The sequence below is a fragment of the Cupressus sempervirens genome, chromosome 8 (assembly GCF_028749045.1).
Source record: "Cupressus sempervirens isolate cs-2001-9-10 chromosome 8, ASM2874904v1, whole genome shotgun sequence".
Taxonomy (NCBI): Eukaryota; Viridiplantae; Streptophyta; class Pinopsida; order Cupressales; family Cupressaceae; genus Cupressus; species Cupressus sempervirens.
The window spans coordinates 617,911,276-617,930,557 of record NC_143125.1 but is presented as its reverse complement, the minus strand read 5'-3'; positions in this window follow the sequence as shown (position 1 = coordinate 617,930,557).

Below are 19,282 nucleotides of genomic sequence, written 5' to 3'. Positions count from 1 at the left end.
TCTTCCTACACTAATCTTTGAGAGGATGATTATGCAAATTTAGCTAACTATTGCAAAGATCTCAAGAAATGCATAATAACATAATCAAAATAACAATAAACTCATAACACAATGATTATTGTGGGGAAACCCTTCCAGGAGAAAAACCCCACCCTCCAAAACCTGCACAATATATTCTAAAATCTGGAGGGTTACAATACACTTGCAATGTAAGTTCTTACAAGAGTGCATCACCACAACTCAAACTCAGACTTGGACTCAAAGAGATACTCCTTCTAGCACTAGTATTGCAAACTAAACTCAATGATTCAAACACCTCCCCAAGCTCTTTTTTTATAGTGATTTGCTACTTGGAAACCATTTTTGGTTTTACAAAACCATGGGCCAAAACCATGGGCAAAACAACCATGTCATATGTTACCCGTTTGTAATTTGTAACTCCAAGAATACCATTTTCGTCCATAATTTTGTCCTCTAGTTTAGACCCCCATAAAAGTCATATAATGAGTTGTTTACACTCTAAAAATAGCCCTTCTACATTTTTCTAGAGACTAGACACATTTTTAACAACTCATACACCTTTTTCAAACTCATAAACATGTCGAAAACTACCACAAACAAATTCTAGAATTTTCTAAAAAAATTCTAGAGTTTTCCAGCTACAATTTTCAAAAGTGTTTCAAAAAAAGAGCTTACAAGGTTGAGACACAATTCTCGACATTCTTCGACTTGTTGAACACATTGCAAGAGTTAGGGGATCCATAGTTTCATGGACTTAATTTCTAGGAGTTGAGAGACCCATAGACTTCGAACACCATCTGAACTTCTCTATGCTCATGGGCTTAGTTAATGCCTTAGGAACATTCACCAAAGTCTCTACCTTCTCTAGCTTCACCTTGCCATCCTGGACCATATGTCTCATAAAATGATATTGTACATCAATGCACTTGGTCTTAGCATGAAATGTTGGGTTCCTTGCTAGGCAGATTGCACTCTAACTACCATTATAAATTGTCATTGTACCCTATTTGAATTCTATATCTAAACATAGTCTCTTAAGCTAGATGGCTTCCTTACAGGCATGAGTAGCTGCCATATACTTCTCCTTTGTAGTGGACAAAGTGACCTCAACTTGTCACTTATTCATCCAACTGATTGCACCACTGAATAATGTAAACACATATGCACTATGGATCTTTTTCTATCAACATCACCAACCTAGTCTAAATCCACAGAGCTTTGAATACCCAAAGAATGCTCATATCTTATTCCATGAAAACATATAGAGTACTCTGAGGTACCTCGCAAGTATTTGAAAACTCTTTTTACTGCATCCCAATGTGCTCTTCTTGGATTAGACATATAACAAGAAAGTACTCCCACTGCTTGGGAAATATTTGGTCTTGTATAGACCATAGCATACATCAAACTTCTGACAGCACTTAGATATGGTACTTGACTCATCTCTTCCATCTCCAATGGGATGGAGGACACTATTAGCTTGAAAGCTTTGTTCTCATAGTAATAGGAACACTCAATGGTCTGGAATCCTACATATTGGATTTTCTTAGAATAGTACCAACATGCTCACTTCTTTCTATTTTTCCTATCTTTTATAATCTCCATTCCTAGAATGTACCTTGTTGCACCAAGATCTTTCATTTCAAGTTTTGCTGAGAGCTAAGATTTTAATTTTACAATGAAACCTTTTCCTTTGCCAATAAACAACATGCCATCAATATATAAGGCAATAACTAGGAAATAATCACCATTAGACTCGTAGTATATACATTTTGGAATGACTTAATGGAAGGAATGCTTTTGAGAGGGGGGTGAATAAGAAGTACTAGCTTTTGACCTATTTTTATACCCTTAATAACATATTATTGAAATGAACATGCATGCATATCAACATTAAGCAATCATGAGAAACACATATGCATCACCACATAACACTTGAGATTTTGGTAACCTAGAAACCCTCCAAGAATAAGAAGGTAAAACTAGGGTGGGGATGATACCAACAAAATCACTATAGAAATAATGTTTGGAAACTTTTGATGGTCTACCCTATTAAAGGCCTGCCCTATTAAAGGCTTTACATTGTATCAATAGTGACCTGGTTAAAGGATTTACAAACACTTTATAGGAAGTGTTACCCTGTTAAAGGATTTAATCACCTATTTAAAGGATCTACAAAATAGCTGTTAAGCTAACCTATCACCATAGGTTTCCTTTCTAATACAATTTTTAGAGAGTATTAGGTATAATAAACCTGATAGCTTACAATTCTTGATTGTTGAATTCAGGCACTTGATCTGCTCTCTCTGATCTTGATTCTATGAAATCTAATGTCTCATTTATATCCCTTGTTTTGTTTTGATCAACTAAATATTTAACTGCTACTCTCTTCCTATAAGTATTTTTACTCTTTACTCTGAACTCCAGTAGAATTTCCCATACACTCCTTCGTCCATCACACATACAATAAAATTTCCCATACACTCAGCTATTGCCGTTTCATCCTATTTTTGTGTCTCCTCCTCCTCACTTGTTTCTTTCTCCTCTCCATATTTCTTTTCTTCTCCCTTCTTCTCTTCTTCTCCTTTCTTCTCTTCTTCTCCTTTCTTCTCTTTTTCCTTCTTCTCTTCTTCTCCTTTTCCTATATTCTTTATTCTTCCTCCTCTTTCTCACTAGGCTCTTCATGTTCTGTGTTTTGTCCCTCAAAGGGATCTTCTTCTCCTTCTTTGATAGTAGTCAAGCCATATATCAACTTCCATATTTTTGTTGACTTATTGACAACATTTTCAATCTTGTTTTGTAAGATATCAAAGACTCTATGCTTTGGTGTGAAATTTTCACTATATTTCTTATTAGCCTTTGTTATTTGACCTCTTGTTAGGTCAAGCATCACCTATGCTAAGGTAGATTCTCTTATCTCCTTTTCAATTTTTAGAAAATGATGCCATTTGTTTTCAATATCTCATATAATTCTCTAGGTGTGGTATTGTCTAGCTCTAGAGGTGTAGTCTTGAATTCAGCCATCATGGCATATACTGATTCCTCTAGTTTTTTTTGTTCTTCTTTACCTAGCTTATTGAAATAAATGCTTTTCAAATCAGTAAAATCTGCATTCTTAATATTTTCACAAATTTTATCTAAGGCTCATTTGGGAGGATGACTTACCACTCTGAATTGGCTGTTATCTTCTGACTCTGTTCTTTCCTCATCATCAGAATCTGGTTGTGCTACATATTTTCTTCTTTTTCTTGGCACTTCACTAGTCTTTTCAGTAGCCTTCTTCTTCTCTTTGATTTTTTCCTTGGCCTTTTGTGAAGATGCCCTTGTGGTAGCCCTTGTAATTGGTATTTGTGGCTTGGCTTGAGTTGGCTTAGCACCCTTCTTTGTTTTGGGCTGGGCTGGAGGTTGTACTATTGCCTTTCTTTTCTTTGGCTCAGCTTGGGTTGGTGCTTCCTTAGCTTCTTATTCCTCAGCACCTTCCTCCTTGTCTTCACCTAGGCCTTGAGTTAATTCCATTTGGCCTTGCTCTTGTTTATCCTCATCATCATCATTGTCATCATCATCTTCTTCTTCTACTTCAACCTCAATTCCTTCACCAAATTTCTTCTTAATTTTCTTCACCAATTTATCTTTCTTCTTCATTATGGAGGTAGTCTTTAACTCCATATTCACCTTTGACCTTACTACATCATAAGTGCCAAAGTGTGGGGCACTCTTTTCTATCTCTTCTGCCAATAATGCAGTAATTGCTGCAGATGCTTCATCTATGTTGATCTCATAACCAAATGGCCTTAGCCATCTCACCCTTGGAACTGCTACTTGGATATAGGTGAAATCAATATCAACTAAGAAGCATATATCATTAGTATGTCTTTCCACTAAGGAAATTGGTATTCTTACCCTTTGCTTCATGGATTTCTTGAAATCCTCAAAATAGTTTGTCATCAGTGTGTCAAAATTGTCTCCCATTTGTTCTATATATTCATTGATTTGGACTATGATAGTTCTATTATTTCTCCATGTAACTTTTCCAAAAGAGGGAAATTCATTTAGAACATAGAATAATATACAAACCAAAATTGCACCAAATTTGCATTGGGCACCCTTTGTCATTCTTATAGTTGCTAGGTTTTCATTAATCTATTGTAGTTGCAGTTTTGCAAGATCATAAGTATGATCCTTTTTCACCAATTTGTAACCTACATCTACTACAATACATGGCACACTATTGAGTTTGCTAGATTGATAGAGTTTATGGGCAATGACTCTAATAGAAAATTCAACGAGAGGATCTTGAATGGTGTGAATTTTCATTCCTCTTTTATTCCACTGGGCACCTATGTTTTTCTCAATAACCTCCTTGGATTCACTTCTCAGGGTCTTGTACCGATGGAGGGTAGTATATCTAGTTACCCTATCAATGATTCTTTTCATGATCTTAATGGGAACATCTTCTAGCCACAGACTACCATCATGGATTCTACTTAACGCAAGTCTGATCCATTCTATCTTAAATACGGTGGGAAAACTCAAAACTCGTGTTAAACCCTTCCTTTCAAAAATTCTGTATTCATCTTTTAGAACTCCATCTACACACAACTTATCATAGGCTTCCCTTATTTCCATATCTCCTATCTTACAATTATAGCATCTTCTTACATCCTGAACCATTACAACTTTCAGGGGTATGCGAGAAAGGGCTTCGACGGGATTGTTCTTGTATACAACTTCAAGGATGGGACAAAAATTATGCTGGCTAACCTCATTAGATACTAGCTAGACTTCAAACGACTCCTTTTCATGGGTTTTCTTAGAACTCGAAGCCATTTATGCAAACTAGGGTTTCCTTTACATAGAAATATGAAACTACGTATCTTGGCACAAATGAAAATACCTCAAGATCAATGAAAACATGTTGTAAGAGGTTGGAATCTGCTTGGAATACTAGATTCTCTACTATGAAGTCACTCTGCTCTCTTTCTCTTCTTTGCTTCTCATTTTTGATGAAGATAAATGATTAAAATCACGATAATATACCCTATTTCCATCGCATTAAATGCTCTACAACCCACTTGGCTTCTGAAGGATTTTTGACATTACTCAGCATGTACTACATTTCCACTTCACTTAACTTCCATTGGAGTTATTTAACTCAGTATTAGTTATCAACTCAGTTGTTGTTAGGAACTCAACATGTATTGGGGTTTACTCGGCATCTGAGGACAATTTGATAGCTTTGTGAGAATCTTCATATTATGTCTTGGCATCTTTGGTTATGCTTATTTCTTCTTTTCAGTACTTCTTTGTCTTGGGACTGATGTATGATGTAACTTTGTATTTCAGTCCCATACACCTCTCTTATGCTTAGTTTGATGAAGTGTGATCACTTGACCCATTGGGTGAAGTGATCCCTCCACTTGATGTGCTGCACTCATCTTTCTTCTTCCAAGTCTTATTCATTTGTCTTCTTATTTTCTCGACATCTATCTTTTCTTTTCCTTTGTTGGATTCAGTTTTTGGTGCTTTGGACCTTGTAGGACAATTTTTGCTGATATGACTAGTTTTCAACTAGCTGAAACAAGTGGTTTGACTTAGCCACCTGCTATAATTCCCTCTGAAGTGTGTCCTTATAAATTTTTTAGGAATATGTCCATATTCTTGACAATAATGCTAGCTATACCTGTTGTTATAATCCCAATAGTAGTGGTTTTCTTTTGTTTTTTCTGGTTGATTTGATGTCCACATAGGCTTTGATCTACATTAAAATGCTCTATGTCCATACTTCTTACAATTATGACAATTTCCATCAAACCTTTGTGTCCTTATGACTTTGGATCTGCAATCTTGTGTCATATGTCCTTGCATGTTGCACTTGTGACAGTAACTCTTGCTTTTGGGTGTGTTTGGTTGATTGATTCTTCTACTCCTGCAAATATTAGTAGTATGTCCCTTTTTATTATAATAATGAAAAGTGGGCTTAGAATCCTTACCTTTGTCACTTCTTTGCTCAACACTCTTTGATGATTCTCCAACTTCAGTGCTATTGTATCCAAGTCCTGATGTATCATGGGCTAATCTTGGGAATTTCATCAACTGTTCAAAGTACTTGATGGCTTCACTTGACTTGTTGAGATTCTCTGCTATTTATTTTTCTCTATTCAATTCATTTTGCAATTGTTCATTCTGCATCCTTAAAGTAGAGATTTCAATATCTTTCATATTAAGTTCATGATGAAGGTTCATCATTTGGGAAAGTGTATCCATCTGCATGTTTCAGATCCTTGTTAATTCAATGCATTTTTCCTTAGTCTATTTGCAAGATTTCTCTTGTCATCTTCCATCATGACTCTATCCTCAACTGCTCTTTTCTTTTGTTCAGTGATTTCACATAACATTATGGCCTGTGATTCATGTTCCATCTTGAGAGATCTTATCTCTTCTGCTTGAACTTTATTTTTCTCTATCAGTTTTTCTATTGCTGTATCAAACTCTTTAGTGTCTCCATTGGCAAAAACTTGTGTGGTATCAATCTCCCTATAGTTTATATCATTTTCAGCTATGGCTATCTCTTTCCTTCTTTTCAAGGATTTTCTTAATTCTGTTCTAGCTTCTTCTACCTTGTGTAGAGTGAGATGCACATCTATCACTTGGTTCTCAATGATCTTTCCAAGTTTGAAAACTTCCATCTTTAGATCTTTTCCTCCAAGCTATTAGGCTTCTTCTTGAGAGAATTTGGCTCTAATACCAATTATTGGAATGACTTAATAGAAAGAATTCTTCTGAGAGGGGGGTGAATCAGAAGTACTAGCTTTTGACCTATTTTTATACCCTTAATAACATATTATATAAATGAACACGTATGCATATCAACATTAAGAAATCATGAGAAACACATATGCATCACCACATAACACTTGAGATTTTGGTAACCCAGAAACCCTCCAAGAATAAGAAGGTAAAACTGGGGTGGGGATGATACCCACAAAATCACTGCAACAATAATGTTTGACCACTTCTGATGGTCTTCCCTGTTAAAGGCCTGCCCTATTAAAGGCTTTACACTGTATCAATAGTGACCTATTTAAAGGATTTACAAACAGTTTACATAAAGTGTTACCCTGTTAAAGGATTTAATCACCTATTTAAAGGATCTACAAAATAGCTGTTAAGCTAACCTATCACCATAGGGTTTCCTTTCTAATACAATTGCTAGAGAGTATTAGGTATAATAACCCTGATAGCTTACAATCCTTGATTGCTAAATTCAGGTACTTGATCTCTTTCTCTGATCTTGATTCTATGAAATCTGATGTCTCATTTATATCCCTTGCTTTGTTCTAATCAACTGAACATTTAATTGCTACTCTCTTCCTCTAAGTCTTTTGACTCTTTACTCTCAACTCTAGTATAATTTCCCATACACTCCTTCGTCCATCACACATATAATGAAATTTTTTCTTCCTTATAAAGACATTCAAAGACTTAGGGTTAGGTGTGGATCTATGATCCATATTGAATCTCTATTTCCCACTCATTCCTTGCACTTTTATTATTGGTTGCATGCCTTCTCCATTTTTCTTATTGGCTGCATGTAGATTGCATAGAAAATATAAAGGATTCAATCTTATCTATCTGATCCTTCGAGGTTCATTACATGTAGGCCATAAAACTATTTACATATGAGTTTGTGCCTTTTCAAACTCATATACACATTCTGTGTTACTCGGCACTTACTAATTCCTGATTCTCGACACATATAACAAATTGGCTTACTCAGCTCTTGTTGCATTTCTATTTTTCTTGGCATTGTCTATGACTCGACACCTAAATATTACTTAGCACTTGTATCATGCTCGGCACCTGAAGTCACTCGACACTTGATCTTCAGTCGGCACCTAAAGGCTACTCAACACCTTAAGATCACTCAGCACCTGTTGGATTTTCTGACTCGACTCATGCTATGGCTTGGCATATATAGTGTGCTCAGCTCCAATGTAGAGAATGGTTAAGTGTGTTGACACTCAAATGTCAAAATCACTAACAATACAGTGATTAGATTTGGATTGTGCAAATCCCAAACTCAATACATATGTATCAAACTTCTTGTACCACATCCTTGGACTTTGTTTTAGACCATACAAGGATTTCTTCAATTTATAGACCAAATGACTTTTACCTTTCACCACAAAGTGCTCTAGCTATGTCATATAAATTTCTTCCTCCAAATATCCATGAAGGAAAGTTTTCTTCACATCCATCTATTCAACTTCTAGATCATAAGCTACTGCAATAGAAAGTAAAAATTGAATGGAAGTCATTTTTGCTACAAGAGAAAAAATTTCACCATAATCAATTCCTACAACCTAGGAGTAACCTCTTACAACCAAATGTGCTTTATACTTCTCAGTGCTTCCATCTGAACCCATCTTCCTTTTGAACACCCATTTACAACCAACAGGCTTTTGTCCTTTAGGTAATGGTACAAGGTCCCATGTGTTATTCCTCTTAAGAGCTACCATCTCTTCTTCCAAGATTCTGAAACATTCATACCAAGAGTCTCTTCTACAAATTTTGGTTCATCAATATTAGCATTCAAAGAATACACCTCCAATCATGGGGATAATATCCATACCTTTCTAGTGCTTTCTTTTGTCTACTAGACCTTCAAACAAGATCTGGTTCAGGTTTAGGTTCAAGTTTATGATTAGGTTCTCCCTCTTCCCCTAATGATTTAGAACTCGCAGAGCTCTCTTCAACAACTTTTCTTTATAAGGGCCTAAATTCAAATTTCTCAGGTGTAGCGAGAAGTTGAATCACATCTTTCTTTTCTTTTATCTATTCTAGCTATATTGTAATAGAAGAAGGCTCAATTTCTCTAAAAATAACACTTTTGGAATAAAATACCTTTTGTGCAATAGGATCGCAAAGCTTGCATCTTTTCACACCATAGCTATATCCAAGGAAGATACATTTGACAACTTTTTTGTCCAATTTTGTTTGCTTCTACTTTGGCACATGAGCATATGCCTCACAACCAAACACTCTCAGATGTCTAAGTGAAGGCTTGTGGCCCAACCATGCTTCCATTGGCATCTTATTAACAAGAGCTAATTTAGGAGACCTATTTATCAAGTAGTAGGAAGTGGCTACAGCTTCGGCCCAAAATTTTTGTTCTAGTCTAGCTCCACTCAACATACTCCTAGCCTTCTCCATCAAGGTCCTATTCATTCTTTCTGCAACTCCATTCTGTTGTGGAGAATATGGAGTTATCTTTTCTCTTTTCATACCACAACCTTTAAAAAATGTGTCAAAATTATTGGAGCAATATTCACTACCATTATTAGTTCTCAAGAACTTTATCTTCTTTCCAGCCTGCAACTCAACCATTACTTTAAATTCTTTGAAATGATTGAAAACTTTAGCTTTACTTCTAAGAAAATAAACCCATGTTCTTCTACTAAAATCATCAATGAAAAAAACATAATAAACTTAACTACCAATAGAAGTATTGTCAACTAGACCAAATACATCCAAATGGATTAGATCCAAAATGCATGAGGACTTATGAGAACTTGAGTAAAACTAAATGCAATTTTGTTTACTATAGATACAATGCTCACAAAAATCAAATTCAAGATTGTATTCATTCAACCCATCAACAAGGTTTTTTTTCTTTAAGGTTTGTAGACCTTTCTCACCTATGTGGCTGAGTCTCTAGTACCATAACATAGTCTTCTCTATAGGTAACTTTGATTTAGCAGATAGAGCACCCTTGGGTACCCAAAAACCATGACCATCTATTGAAAGAGAAACCCTCTCCTTCTCCAACAGAGTAGTCCCCTTCATAATATTATCATAAGTACTATTGCACTCAACCATGCATGCATCAAGCTAATACAATGTACCCAATCTACTTCCTCTTAGTATTACCATAACACCTCTCACCATTTCCACACTTGCTTTAGAAAACTCTACATGCACACCCATATCTATTAATTTACTAACAAATAATAAATTCCTCACTAGTCCTGGGATATGTAAAACACCATCAAATCTTCTAATTCTACCATCAAAAAATTTCACACAAATACTTCCATGACTAAAAATATCAAGAACTAAGTTATCACCCAAATAAACCTTACCACCATCAAACTTTTCATACTTACTAAAGCAATTTCTATTAGGAGTCATGTGAAAAGATGCACCTGAGTCTATCAACCATGCATTTTGACCTGCATGAGTGGACAAGGCTATGATGAAAGCATCTCCATCTTCCTTCTTAGACTCAAAATTAGAATCTTGATTCTTCTTCTTCTTCTTTTTCTTTTTATCCTCTTTGTAGTCCTTTTGGAAGTGTCTAGGTTTGCCACAATTCCAACAAATTGCCTTGGACTTACCATGAAATTTTGATCTACCCTTATTCTTGGACTTAGAACAACCATGCTACTTTTCATTTTTTCCTCTTTCCTTTTGTCTTCCTCGAATACTCAAAGCCTCTTTGGAATTCAAAGAGACCTTCCTTCTCATCTGTTCAAAAAGTAGAGAACCAACAATGTCCTCCATCTTCAAGATGACTAAAGTGCTCCCTATGGCCATGATAAGGCTATTGCATGAGTCTAGCAATTAACATAGCAATATTTGGCACCTTTCTTGTTCATCCATCCACACCCCAATTGAGGTCAACTGAGTCACCAACATATTAAAACTTTCAAGATGCTCAGAAATCTATCCACATTCTTCCATTCTCAAGGAATACAACTTCTTCCTCAAGAAAGTCTTGTTCACAAGTGATTTCACTTGATAGATCTCTCTTAGCTTCTTTCAAAGCTTCTTTGTGATAGGTTCTTCCTGGGCATTAATCAGTATAGAGTTTGCAAGACACAATTTGATGAGACTTTTAGCTTTTCTACCTCTCACATCATACTCTATGACTAAAGTTGGATCTGTGAGCCTCATGTTCTTTTCATCAACTGTATCCCATAGATCCTGATCAATCAATAGATCTTCCATCTTTAGCTTCCACATTTGAAAGTTTGTTCTAGAAAACATCTCTACATCAATCGTCCATGATGTGCTTGCCATCTTTGCAATTTTGCAACATAGAAATAAAAACCTCCACACAAGCTCCCACTCAAACCTTGATTAGCTCAAAAAACCCTATACCCAAAAAATAGAACCAAAACTAGCCAGGTTTTGATACACTTGTAAGGAAGAAAAGGTGCACAAAATTGCTTCCTACACTAATCTTTGAGAGAATGATTATGCAAATTCAACTAACTATTTTAGAGATCTCAAGAAATGCATAACAACATAATTGAAATAACAATAAACTAATAACACAATGATTACCATGGGGAAACCCTTTTAGGAGAAAACCCCACCCTCCAAAACCTAAAAAATGTATTTTCAAATTTGGAAGATTATAATACACTTGCAATGCAAGTTCTTATAGGAGTGCATCACCACAAATAAAACTCAAACTTAGACTCAGAGAGATACTCCTTCTAGCAGCATCTTGTAAACTGAACTCGATGATTCAAACACCTCCCCAAGCCCTCCTTTTATAGTGATTTTCCACTTGGAAACAATTTTTAGTTTTACAAAACCATGGGCCAAAACCATGGGAAAAACAACCATGCCACATGTTACCTGTTTGTAATTTGTAACTCCAAGAATACCACTTGGAAACAATTTTTAGTTTTACAAAACCATGGGCCAAAACCATGGGAAAAAATTTTCCACTTGGAAAAAATTTTTAGTTTTACAAAACCATGGGCCAAAACCATGGGAAAAACAACCATGCCACATGTTACCTGTTTGTAATTTGTAACTCCAAGAATACCATTTTCATCCATAATTTTGTCCTCTAGTTTAGACCCCCATAAAAAGTCATATAATGAGTTGTTTACACTCTAAAAATAGCCCTTCTACATTGTTCTAGAGACTAGAAACATTTTTAACAACTCATACACCTTTTTTCAACTTATAAATATGTGGAAAACTACCACAAAAAAAATTCTAGAATTTTCTAGAAATTTTCTAGAGTTTTCCAGCTACAATTTTCTAGAGTTTTATGGAAAAAGAGCTTGCAAGGGTGAGACACAATTCTCAACAGTTTTAAAATTATAGACTCTAAGATTTTATAGATTCTTCAACACTCTTATGAAACAAGTATTGAACTTTTTAAATAGTAACCAATAGAAATATTGTAGTATTTGATTTCAACAATTCTATGTATGAATTAAAAAGTCAAAAAAGAAACTTGAGAAGACAAAAATAATTAAGAAAATTTAGGAAATAATTAATCAATTCTAACTTTCCACCTAAATATTAACAATAAGTCTTTATAGAAATTATCATTATTATTATTTCTATTTTATTTTCATGTTTAGAAATTTATTTAAGATCACATTTCATTTCATTGTGTTTTATGCTTCTAAAACCACAATACAATTGTTTGTTCTCTGCCAAGACATTTTTACTTTTATCAGCTTACTTTAATTTTTTTTTGAAAGAGCTTCTACATAATAAAGAAACCTAGGAAATCCTATTGTTAGGGAAAATACTTAGTATTTTATCTATAAAACATTCCTTATCTTTGAACTAAAAAATGAAGATGAATAACTTTGTCGAGGAAAAAGAAAATGTAACAAAGTGCAATATAATATATAGGAAGCTTATAAAGTACTCAATGCTTGTGTCCCATCTTGACAAACATTTTAACCCATGTCACTTGTGTTTACCTACCATGGGATGTTGTTTCTTAAATCTCGTAACAAAGATCCCACCCCAACTTAAGCCCGTGTCCTTGCTGCCACTGCCTATGACTATGTCCCTAGTCTCAAATCAGCCTGGTCCCATTGCTCCACCTTTTCGCCCTCCCATACTTCCTTCTTCACCTTCAACTGAGACCACACCACAACCTTGTGTCCCTCTACCACCCGAGTCTTTGATATCCATGTTGGAAAACAATATCAGCATGTTTTGGTGTTGGAATGTGTAATTTCCCCCTCAAATGAAATGTAAAAGCATAATAGAGGATTCTAGAAATTCCTTGATTGATGAATAGGGTTAGGTAAAGTTCTAGAATTTATTTATGTATAGATAGTTCTAGAAAATTTTATTTTCTCTATGTTGGATAATTTAGATATTTCTAGAAATAATCGAAAACCTCTATAAATAGAAGCATGTTGTAATGTTATTGATATAGACAAAATGGTTAATGAAATATATTAGTGCTGCAACACATTGAGTATTTTTCCATTTTAGTTTATTTTGTCCATCCACCTTTTACAAGGTGTATCAGAGTTGTCCTAGGTTTCTACAAGTGGTATTAGAGCATAGGTTAAGAAAATCTTATCACCATTTGTGACAGATGAATAAAAGCCAGATTAATTGGGAGAATCCTGTCACCTATTTTGACAAAAGTAGCTAATCAAGGGATAGATAATGAAGGAAGGAAATTTTTTTGTCACCATTTATGATAGCAAAGAGATTTTTTTAATTTAACAACAAGGTTATTTGGAGAACCCTATCACCATTTGTGACAGATGAAGTTATTAAGAGGTAGTTGAAAGAAGACATGAATTTGATCAAGGTTATTAGTGAATCTTGTCACTGAAATTTGTGACAGATGAGGAAAGATTATGAGTGGACCTTGTGAAAAGAGGAAATTGTTGGCAGCCAATTGCTAACAAAATATTTGTAGAAATTAAAGGTTGTAGCCTTGGAAGACACTATTCGTGCATTATTTATTGGAAAATAGAATTTTGGCATCACACAAAAGAAAGGATTTAGATTTGTATGCAAAAACTTTTGAGGTTGAAATTGGGGGGAGTGTTGGAATGTGTAATTTCCACATCAAATGACATGTAAAAGCATAATAGAGGTTTATAGAAATTCCTATATTGACGAATAGGATTAGGTAACATTCTAGAAGTCATTTATGTGTAGATAGTTCTAGAAAAGTTTATTTGTTCTATGTCGAATAATTTAGATGTTTCCAAAAATAATCAAAGACCTCTATAAATAGAAGCATCTTGTAATGTTATTGATATGGACAAAATTGTTAATGAAATATATTATTGCTGCATCACATTGAGTATTTTTCCATTTTAATTTATTTTGTCCATCCACCTTTTACAAGGTGTATTAGAGTTGTCTTGGGTTTCTACATTTGGAAGATAAACAAGTCAGAGGATGTTGAGTATGTTAATTTCTCATGACCCAGCTATAGATTAATTGTAAAATAAATTTATAAAAATAAATTCTATCTAATCTATAGCAATTAATACTCTAGGGTAATTAACTAAAACTAAATAGTAGAAACAAAACAACAAAAATAAAATACACATAGTCAATAAAATAAATATAACTAGGAAACCTCAATTTGGGAAAAATCTTCAACTATTGGATCTTTTATTCAACCTAAAAATAGACTTTCTATCAAAGTTAAATATAAAATAATTATAAGTTTTCTAGTACAATCAAGTACATATATAGAGCCTAGCTACTTTACTTAGATTGAAAGGAAAAAATATTTTCTTGCTTTCTTTGGCTTTTAAATACTTATAAAATCACTTCTTATTTTTCTTAAACTCACAAACTTAGAAATATTCTTATAAAGGACAAAATCAAAGTTGTTTCTAAACATCCAGCTCAAATTTCTTTACAAAAACTTCTCTCCACCTTCCAAGCTAAGCAACAAGAAAAAATAACACTCCCTCTTAGCAAGAAAGCTGTTATACTCAACAGCCAACTTATCATTGAAGAGTACAAAATTATTCTTCATCAAAACCCATGCCAATATATCTACTATTTTTTTACCAATAGGAAAGTACTAGAGTTTCGATATCCAATTATCCACTCAATCTCTAATGAAGAAAACGTGTAATTGCACCTTCTATCTAACTTCAAGAGAAATAATAGATAAGATTGCCACAATAGTTATACAAAAATAACTTCAGCCTCACAATTCTCTCTATTCTAAGAAAATAGTGTCAAGGAACTCTCATCCTATAAATTCTTCTAGGAAATATATTCCTCTAATTGTATTCTTGGAAAATCTCTTTCCACTCAATGTCTCTCTAAAATCTCTTCCTCTTAACATTCAAGAATTCTTTTCCTTCATTTTTTTTTAATCTCCGGGAAATCTATTTCTTTTGACATATCTATGAAGTCTCTTCCTCAAGAAATCTTTGAATTTTTATATCTCCAAGAAATCTCTTCATTGTGATATCCAAGGAAATCTCTTCCCCTCACAGTATATAAAGGAAATATCTTTCTCAGTGTCTCTAGGAAATCTCTTCCTCACTTCTCAAATTTGCAACATGCCAACCTTGTACCACACTAAGGATGACCATCATACCCACCTTGTATCACATCCTTACTCAAACACTAGTTTCCATAGCCATAAAAACCTAAAGACATGTGTCTTTTCTTTCTTTAATCTATGTCATAAATCTTGGCTCATTTTTCTTGTGCTTTGATACCATGTTAAATTCTCATATCTTTGATACCATGTTAAATTCTCATGATTACACTACAAATTAGTTGCATAATAAATTCACAGAAATAAACTCTAGTTGATTTCTAACAATTAATACTTTGTGTTAATTAACTGATACTAAATAGTGGAAACAAAATAACAAAAATCTAACACACATAGACAATAACAAAGATATACCAAAGAAACCCTAGTATGGGGAAATCTTGTAACTATTGGATCTCGTATCCATGTCATTAAAATATATGTTTGGCATTCAAATAATTAGATCTAAGTCTAGGGTTGAAATTGGAGCTTTGGTTTATAACATATATAAGGTTGATAGCTAAGGTTAAAATAAATTATAAGTCAAAGGTCATAGAAGGGATTATGATAATTATAATATTTAATATATCTTTACCACATATTGAATGCATTAAATACTTTTGGTATTCTCTTTGAAAATAAGTATAGTGCAAGAAATTCTCCTTGAAAATCTAAAGATTTGTGTCATCACATAAATGACCGTTAATAAAATCAAAATATTTTAAAATTATTGGGGAACTATACCAACACTTTACAATTTTGGTCAAAAATTATAAAAACGGTTTGGAGTTGAAGCCACCCAAACAACATCAAAATATAAAACTTTATAAATTCTACTTAGAAAATATAAAATATGTCTTAGACTTTAGAACCTGAAGGTAAAAAAAGATAACAGTTCATTATAATGATGTAAATACATGCAGTATTCATCACTAATATCCGTTAGCTTATTTTAGAAGGATATATTGCCATACAATTAGGATAGATTTAAGCAGTAGTGAAGAAATTTGCAAACATAATCTAATAATTTTATACTTAATAATTATTCTAGAAAATTTACACATAACACATCACAAAACTTAATAGCACAATAGCTATAGTTACTAGTTATTCCAAAATTGGGTACGATAAAAAATACTATTGTTTAAATTTTTAACAATACATTGTCAAGTAATATGTAGAATACTTTCATTTTTTCAGCCATGGATGGATTGGTAGTAACTCTACATTTCTAGGAAGAAATTTTCAAACTTTAATTGACATAGAAGACTTCACACCAAAAAATCTAGGCACCCCACAACTTGTGTGCAACAACCTAAGAGATGAGATGACTTGGTGTACTATAAATGTGAGAGTCTAATCAAGATTAAGTGAAACAAGAAACCATTCCTCTTGAGTGGTCCACTGTGGTAGATAATTTTAGATTCTCCTTTGATAAATTTCATAAAATTCAAATTGAGTTCATTAGGGAGAGTGTGTTTTATGATATTTACTATTGGCTTGATAATAATTTTAAAAGTGAATCATGCAAGATAAAGTCATGAATCTCATGGTACAATGCATCCAACCATCCACATAAATCTACAATCTCAATAAAGGTCCTAAAGTTTGACATCTAACTTCATCTTTACTTTTGTTCCATAATAGAAGTTGAAGTACAAAACATAATTAAAAAAATTTGATTTGACTATTCCTTGGTTAACTATTTTTAATTCACTTGACCATTTTGTCCCTTAGTTGATAGCCAACACTAAACTCCCCTATATGAAGGATGATATTTTGTATAAGGTACAGATGAAAGTCCCACAATGAATAGTAAACCCATTATAAACATAATTTGTCAAACATCTTGGTAAGCTACATGAAGGTTATTAAAAATCTTTATATAATTATGAAACCTGATAAATAATATAAATTTTCAAAATAAAAGAAATATTGCATAAAGGATAGTAACCATTAAAACAATGCATGTTATCAAAGAAATATGAAACATATTTTCAACTTGATATCTTGACACATATTTTGCAAAGGTTAGTATATTTAATCTTTGTAAAAGTAATATTGGACATAAAGTTATACAAATTTAGAAGGTCATAAGAAAAATTAAGGTAATATACTTTAACGAAGGGATACTAAAATGAATTGACAAGGATGTATTAAATGTCTATTTAATATATACCATGGATGTTAAAATATTTATTCATAACATTTTAGATGTAAGTCACAACAATATACAAGTAAATGAAAAAGATTAGTATGCTCAAAATAATTTATGTAGTTTTATCATTATGTTTGTTGAATGTAAACATTCTCTAAGTGTACAATACTACAGTAAATATTATAATTTTTTAAAGTGGCAAAACAAAATTGTACTTGCATTGAACAAAATTTTTAAAAATAAAATATTACATCAATTATCTTCTAATAACTTAAGCCTATTTTTTCTTCCTCCTTTCGCTTTTCTACTTTTCTACCTCTTTTCATTTTCTCATAGCAATCATGCATGAATGTAGGCAATACTCTTAGACACTATATAGAGATTTTAGACAAAAAAAATCCAAAAATGTCAATGTTGTTATTTCTCTTGGTCCTATATCAATTATTGCTTTTGGAAGAGCCAAACCTTGAGATTTATGTATAGTCAATCTTGTTATTTTTTCTTCCTCCTTGCATTTCTACTTGTCTACCCCTTTTCATTTTCTCATAGAAATTATGCATGAATGCATGCAATATTCTTAAACACTGTAGAGATTTTAGAAAAACAAATTCTAGAAATGTCAATCTTGTTATTTCTCTTGGTCCTATATCAATTGTTGCTTTTGGAAGAACCAAACCTTGAGATTTATGTATAGTCAATGCACATGCATATCCTAGAGGAAATGGAAGTGTTGTACCCTTTTGTATTGGACTTATTGTAATTTTTTTTGGATGATGATATTCAAATGGAAGTCTAGAATAATTGTCAAACTCAATCATCACATATGTTGGAGGTTTAGGTGAAGCACTACCTTGTTTGTAAACTATATTTGAAATGTACCCCAAAGGTCCATTTACAAGACCTTCTTGTACCCATAGATTTGAAGCTAGCATGACCCATGAATCCTTATAGATTAAAAGCTCTAGATCAAGCTCATCATTTGAATAATATTGTAATGCATTAGGATTTCTTTCTTTTGTTGCAACACTATATACAAAAGTATTCTTCAATAAATATAACATTTTTTTTTATAACTATGAACATTTTAAAACTCAAAGTTTGTTGTAACATCTATGTTGATAGGGGTTCTTGTAATTAGCAACCTCTAATCATAACCTTTTGGGTTTGCATCTCTTACATTGGTCAAAATTTGATGAAGTCATTGTTGATTCATTTTCCCCATCTTGTTAGCATCAATAGTCTTGAATTCGTTCTATAGAAACTTTGCCCTTCTATTACTATCATATGCTAGTCTATCATTGACCTAGGGATGCTGACCCATATCTCCAACCAAAATAATTGATATACTTGAAATATAAGAATAAAAAATATTTAATTCACAAGCAATATTTTTAAATTAAATCTTAGTAAATTATAAGTGTATATTTGGTACATGATTTACTTGTGCATGAGGAAAAAACTATTTTTTTTACATCCAAAGCTTATATTTGTAGTTTTTCATAGGCTAGTCTATTATCGACTTGTGGAAGCTGACCCAAATCTCTAACAAAAATAATAGATACCCCTAAAATATAAGAATAAAAAATATTTAATTCATAAATAATAATTTTTAGTTGTATTTTAGTAAATTATAATTGTATATTTGGTATATGATTTACTTGTTCATGAGGAAATGCTAAATTTTTAACCTCCAAATCTTATATCTATAGTTTGTAGAAATGCTTGTTGAAGTCGCAAATCTATGTTTTCCAACATGTTCTAACCAATAAAACTTAGTTCATCAATTAAGATGT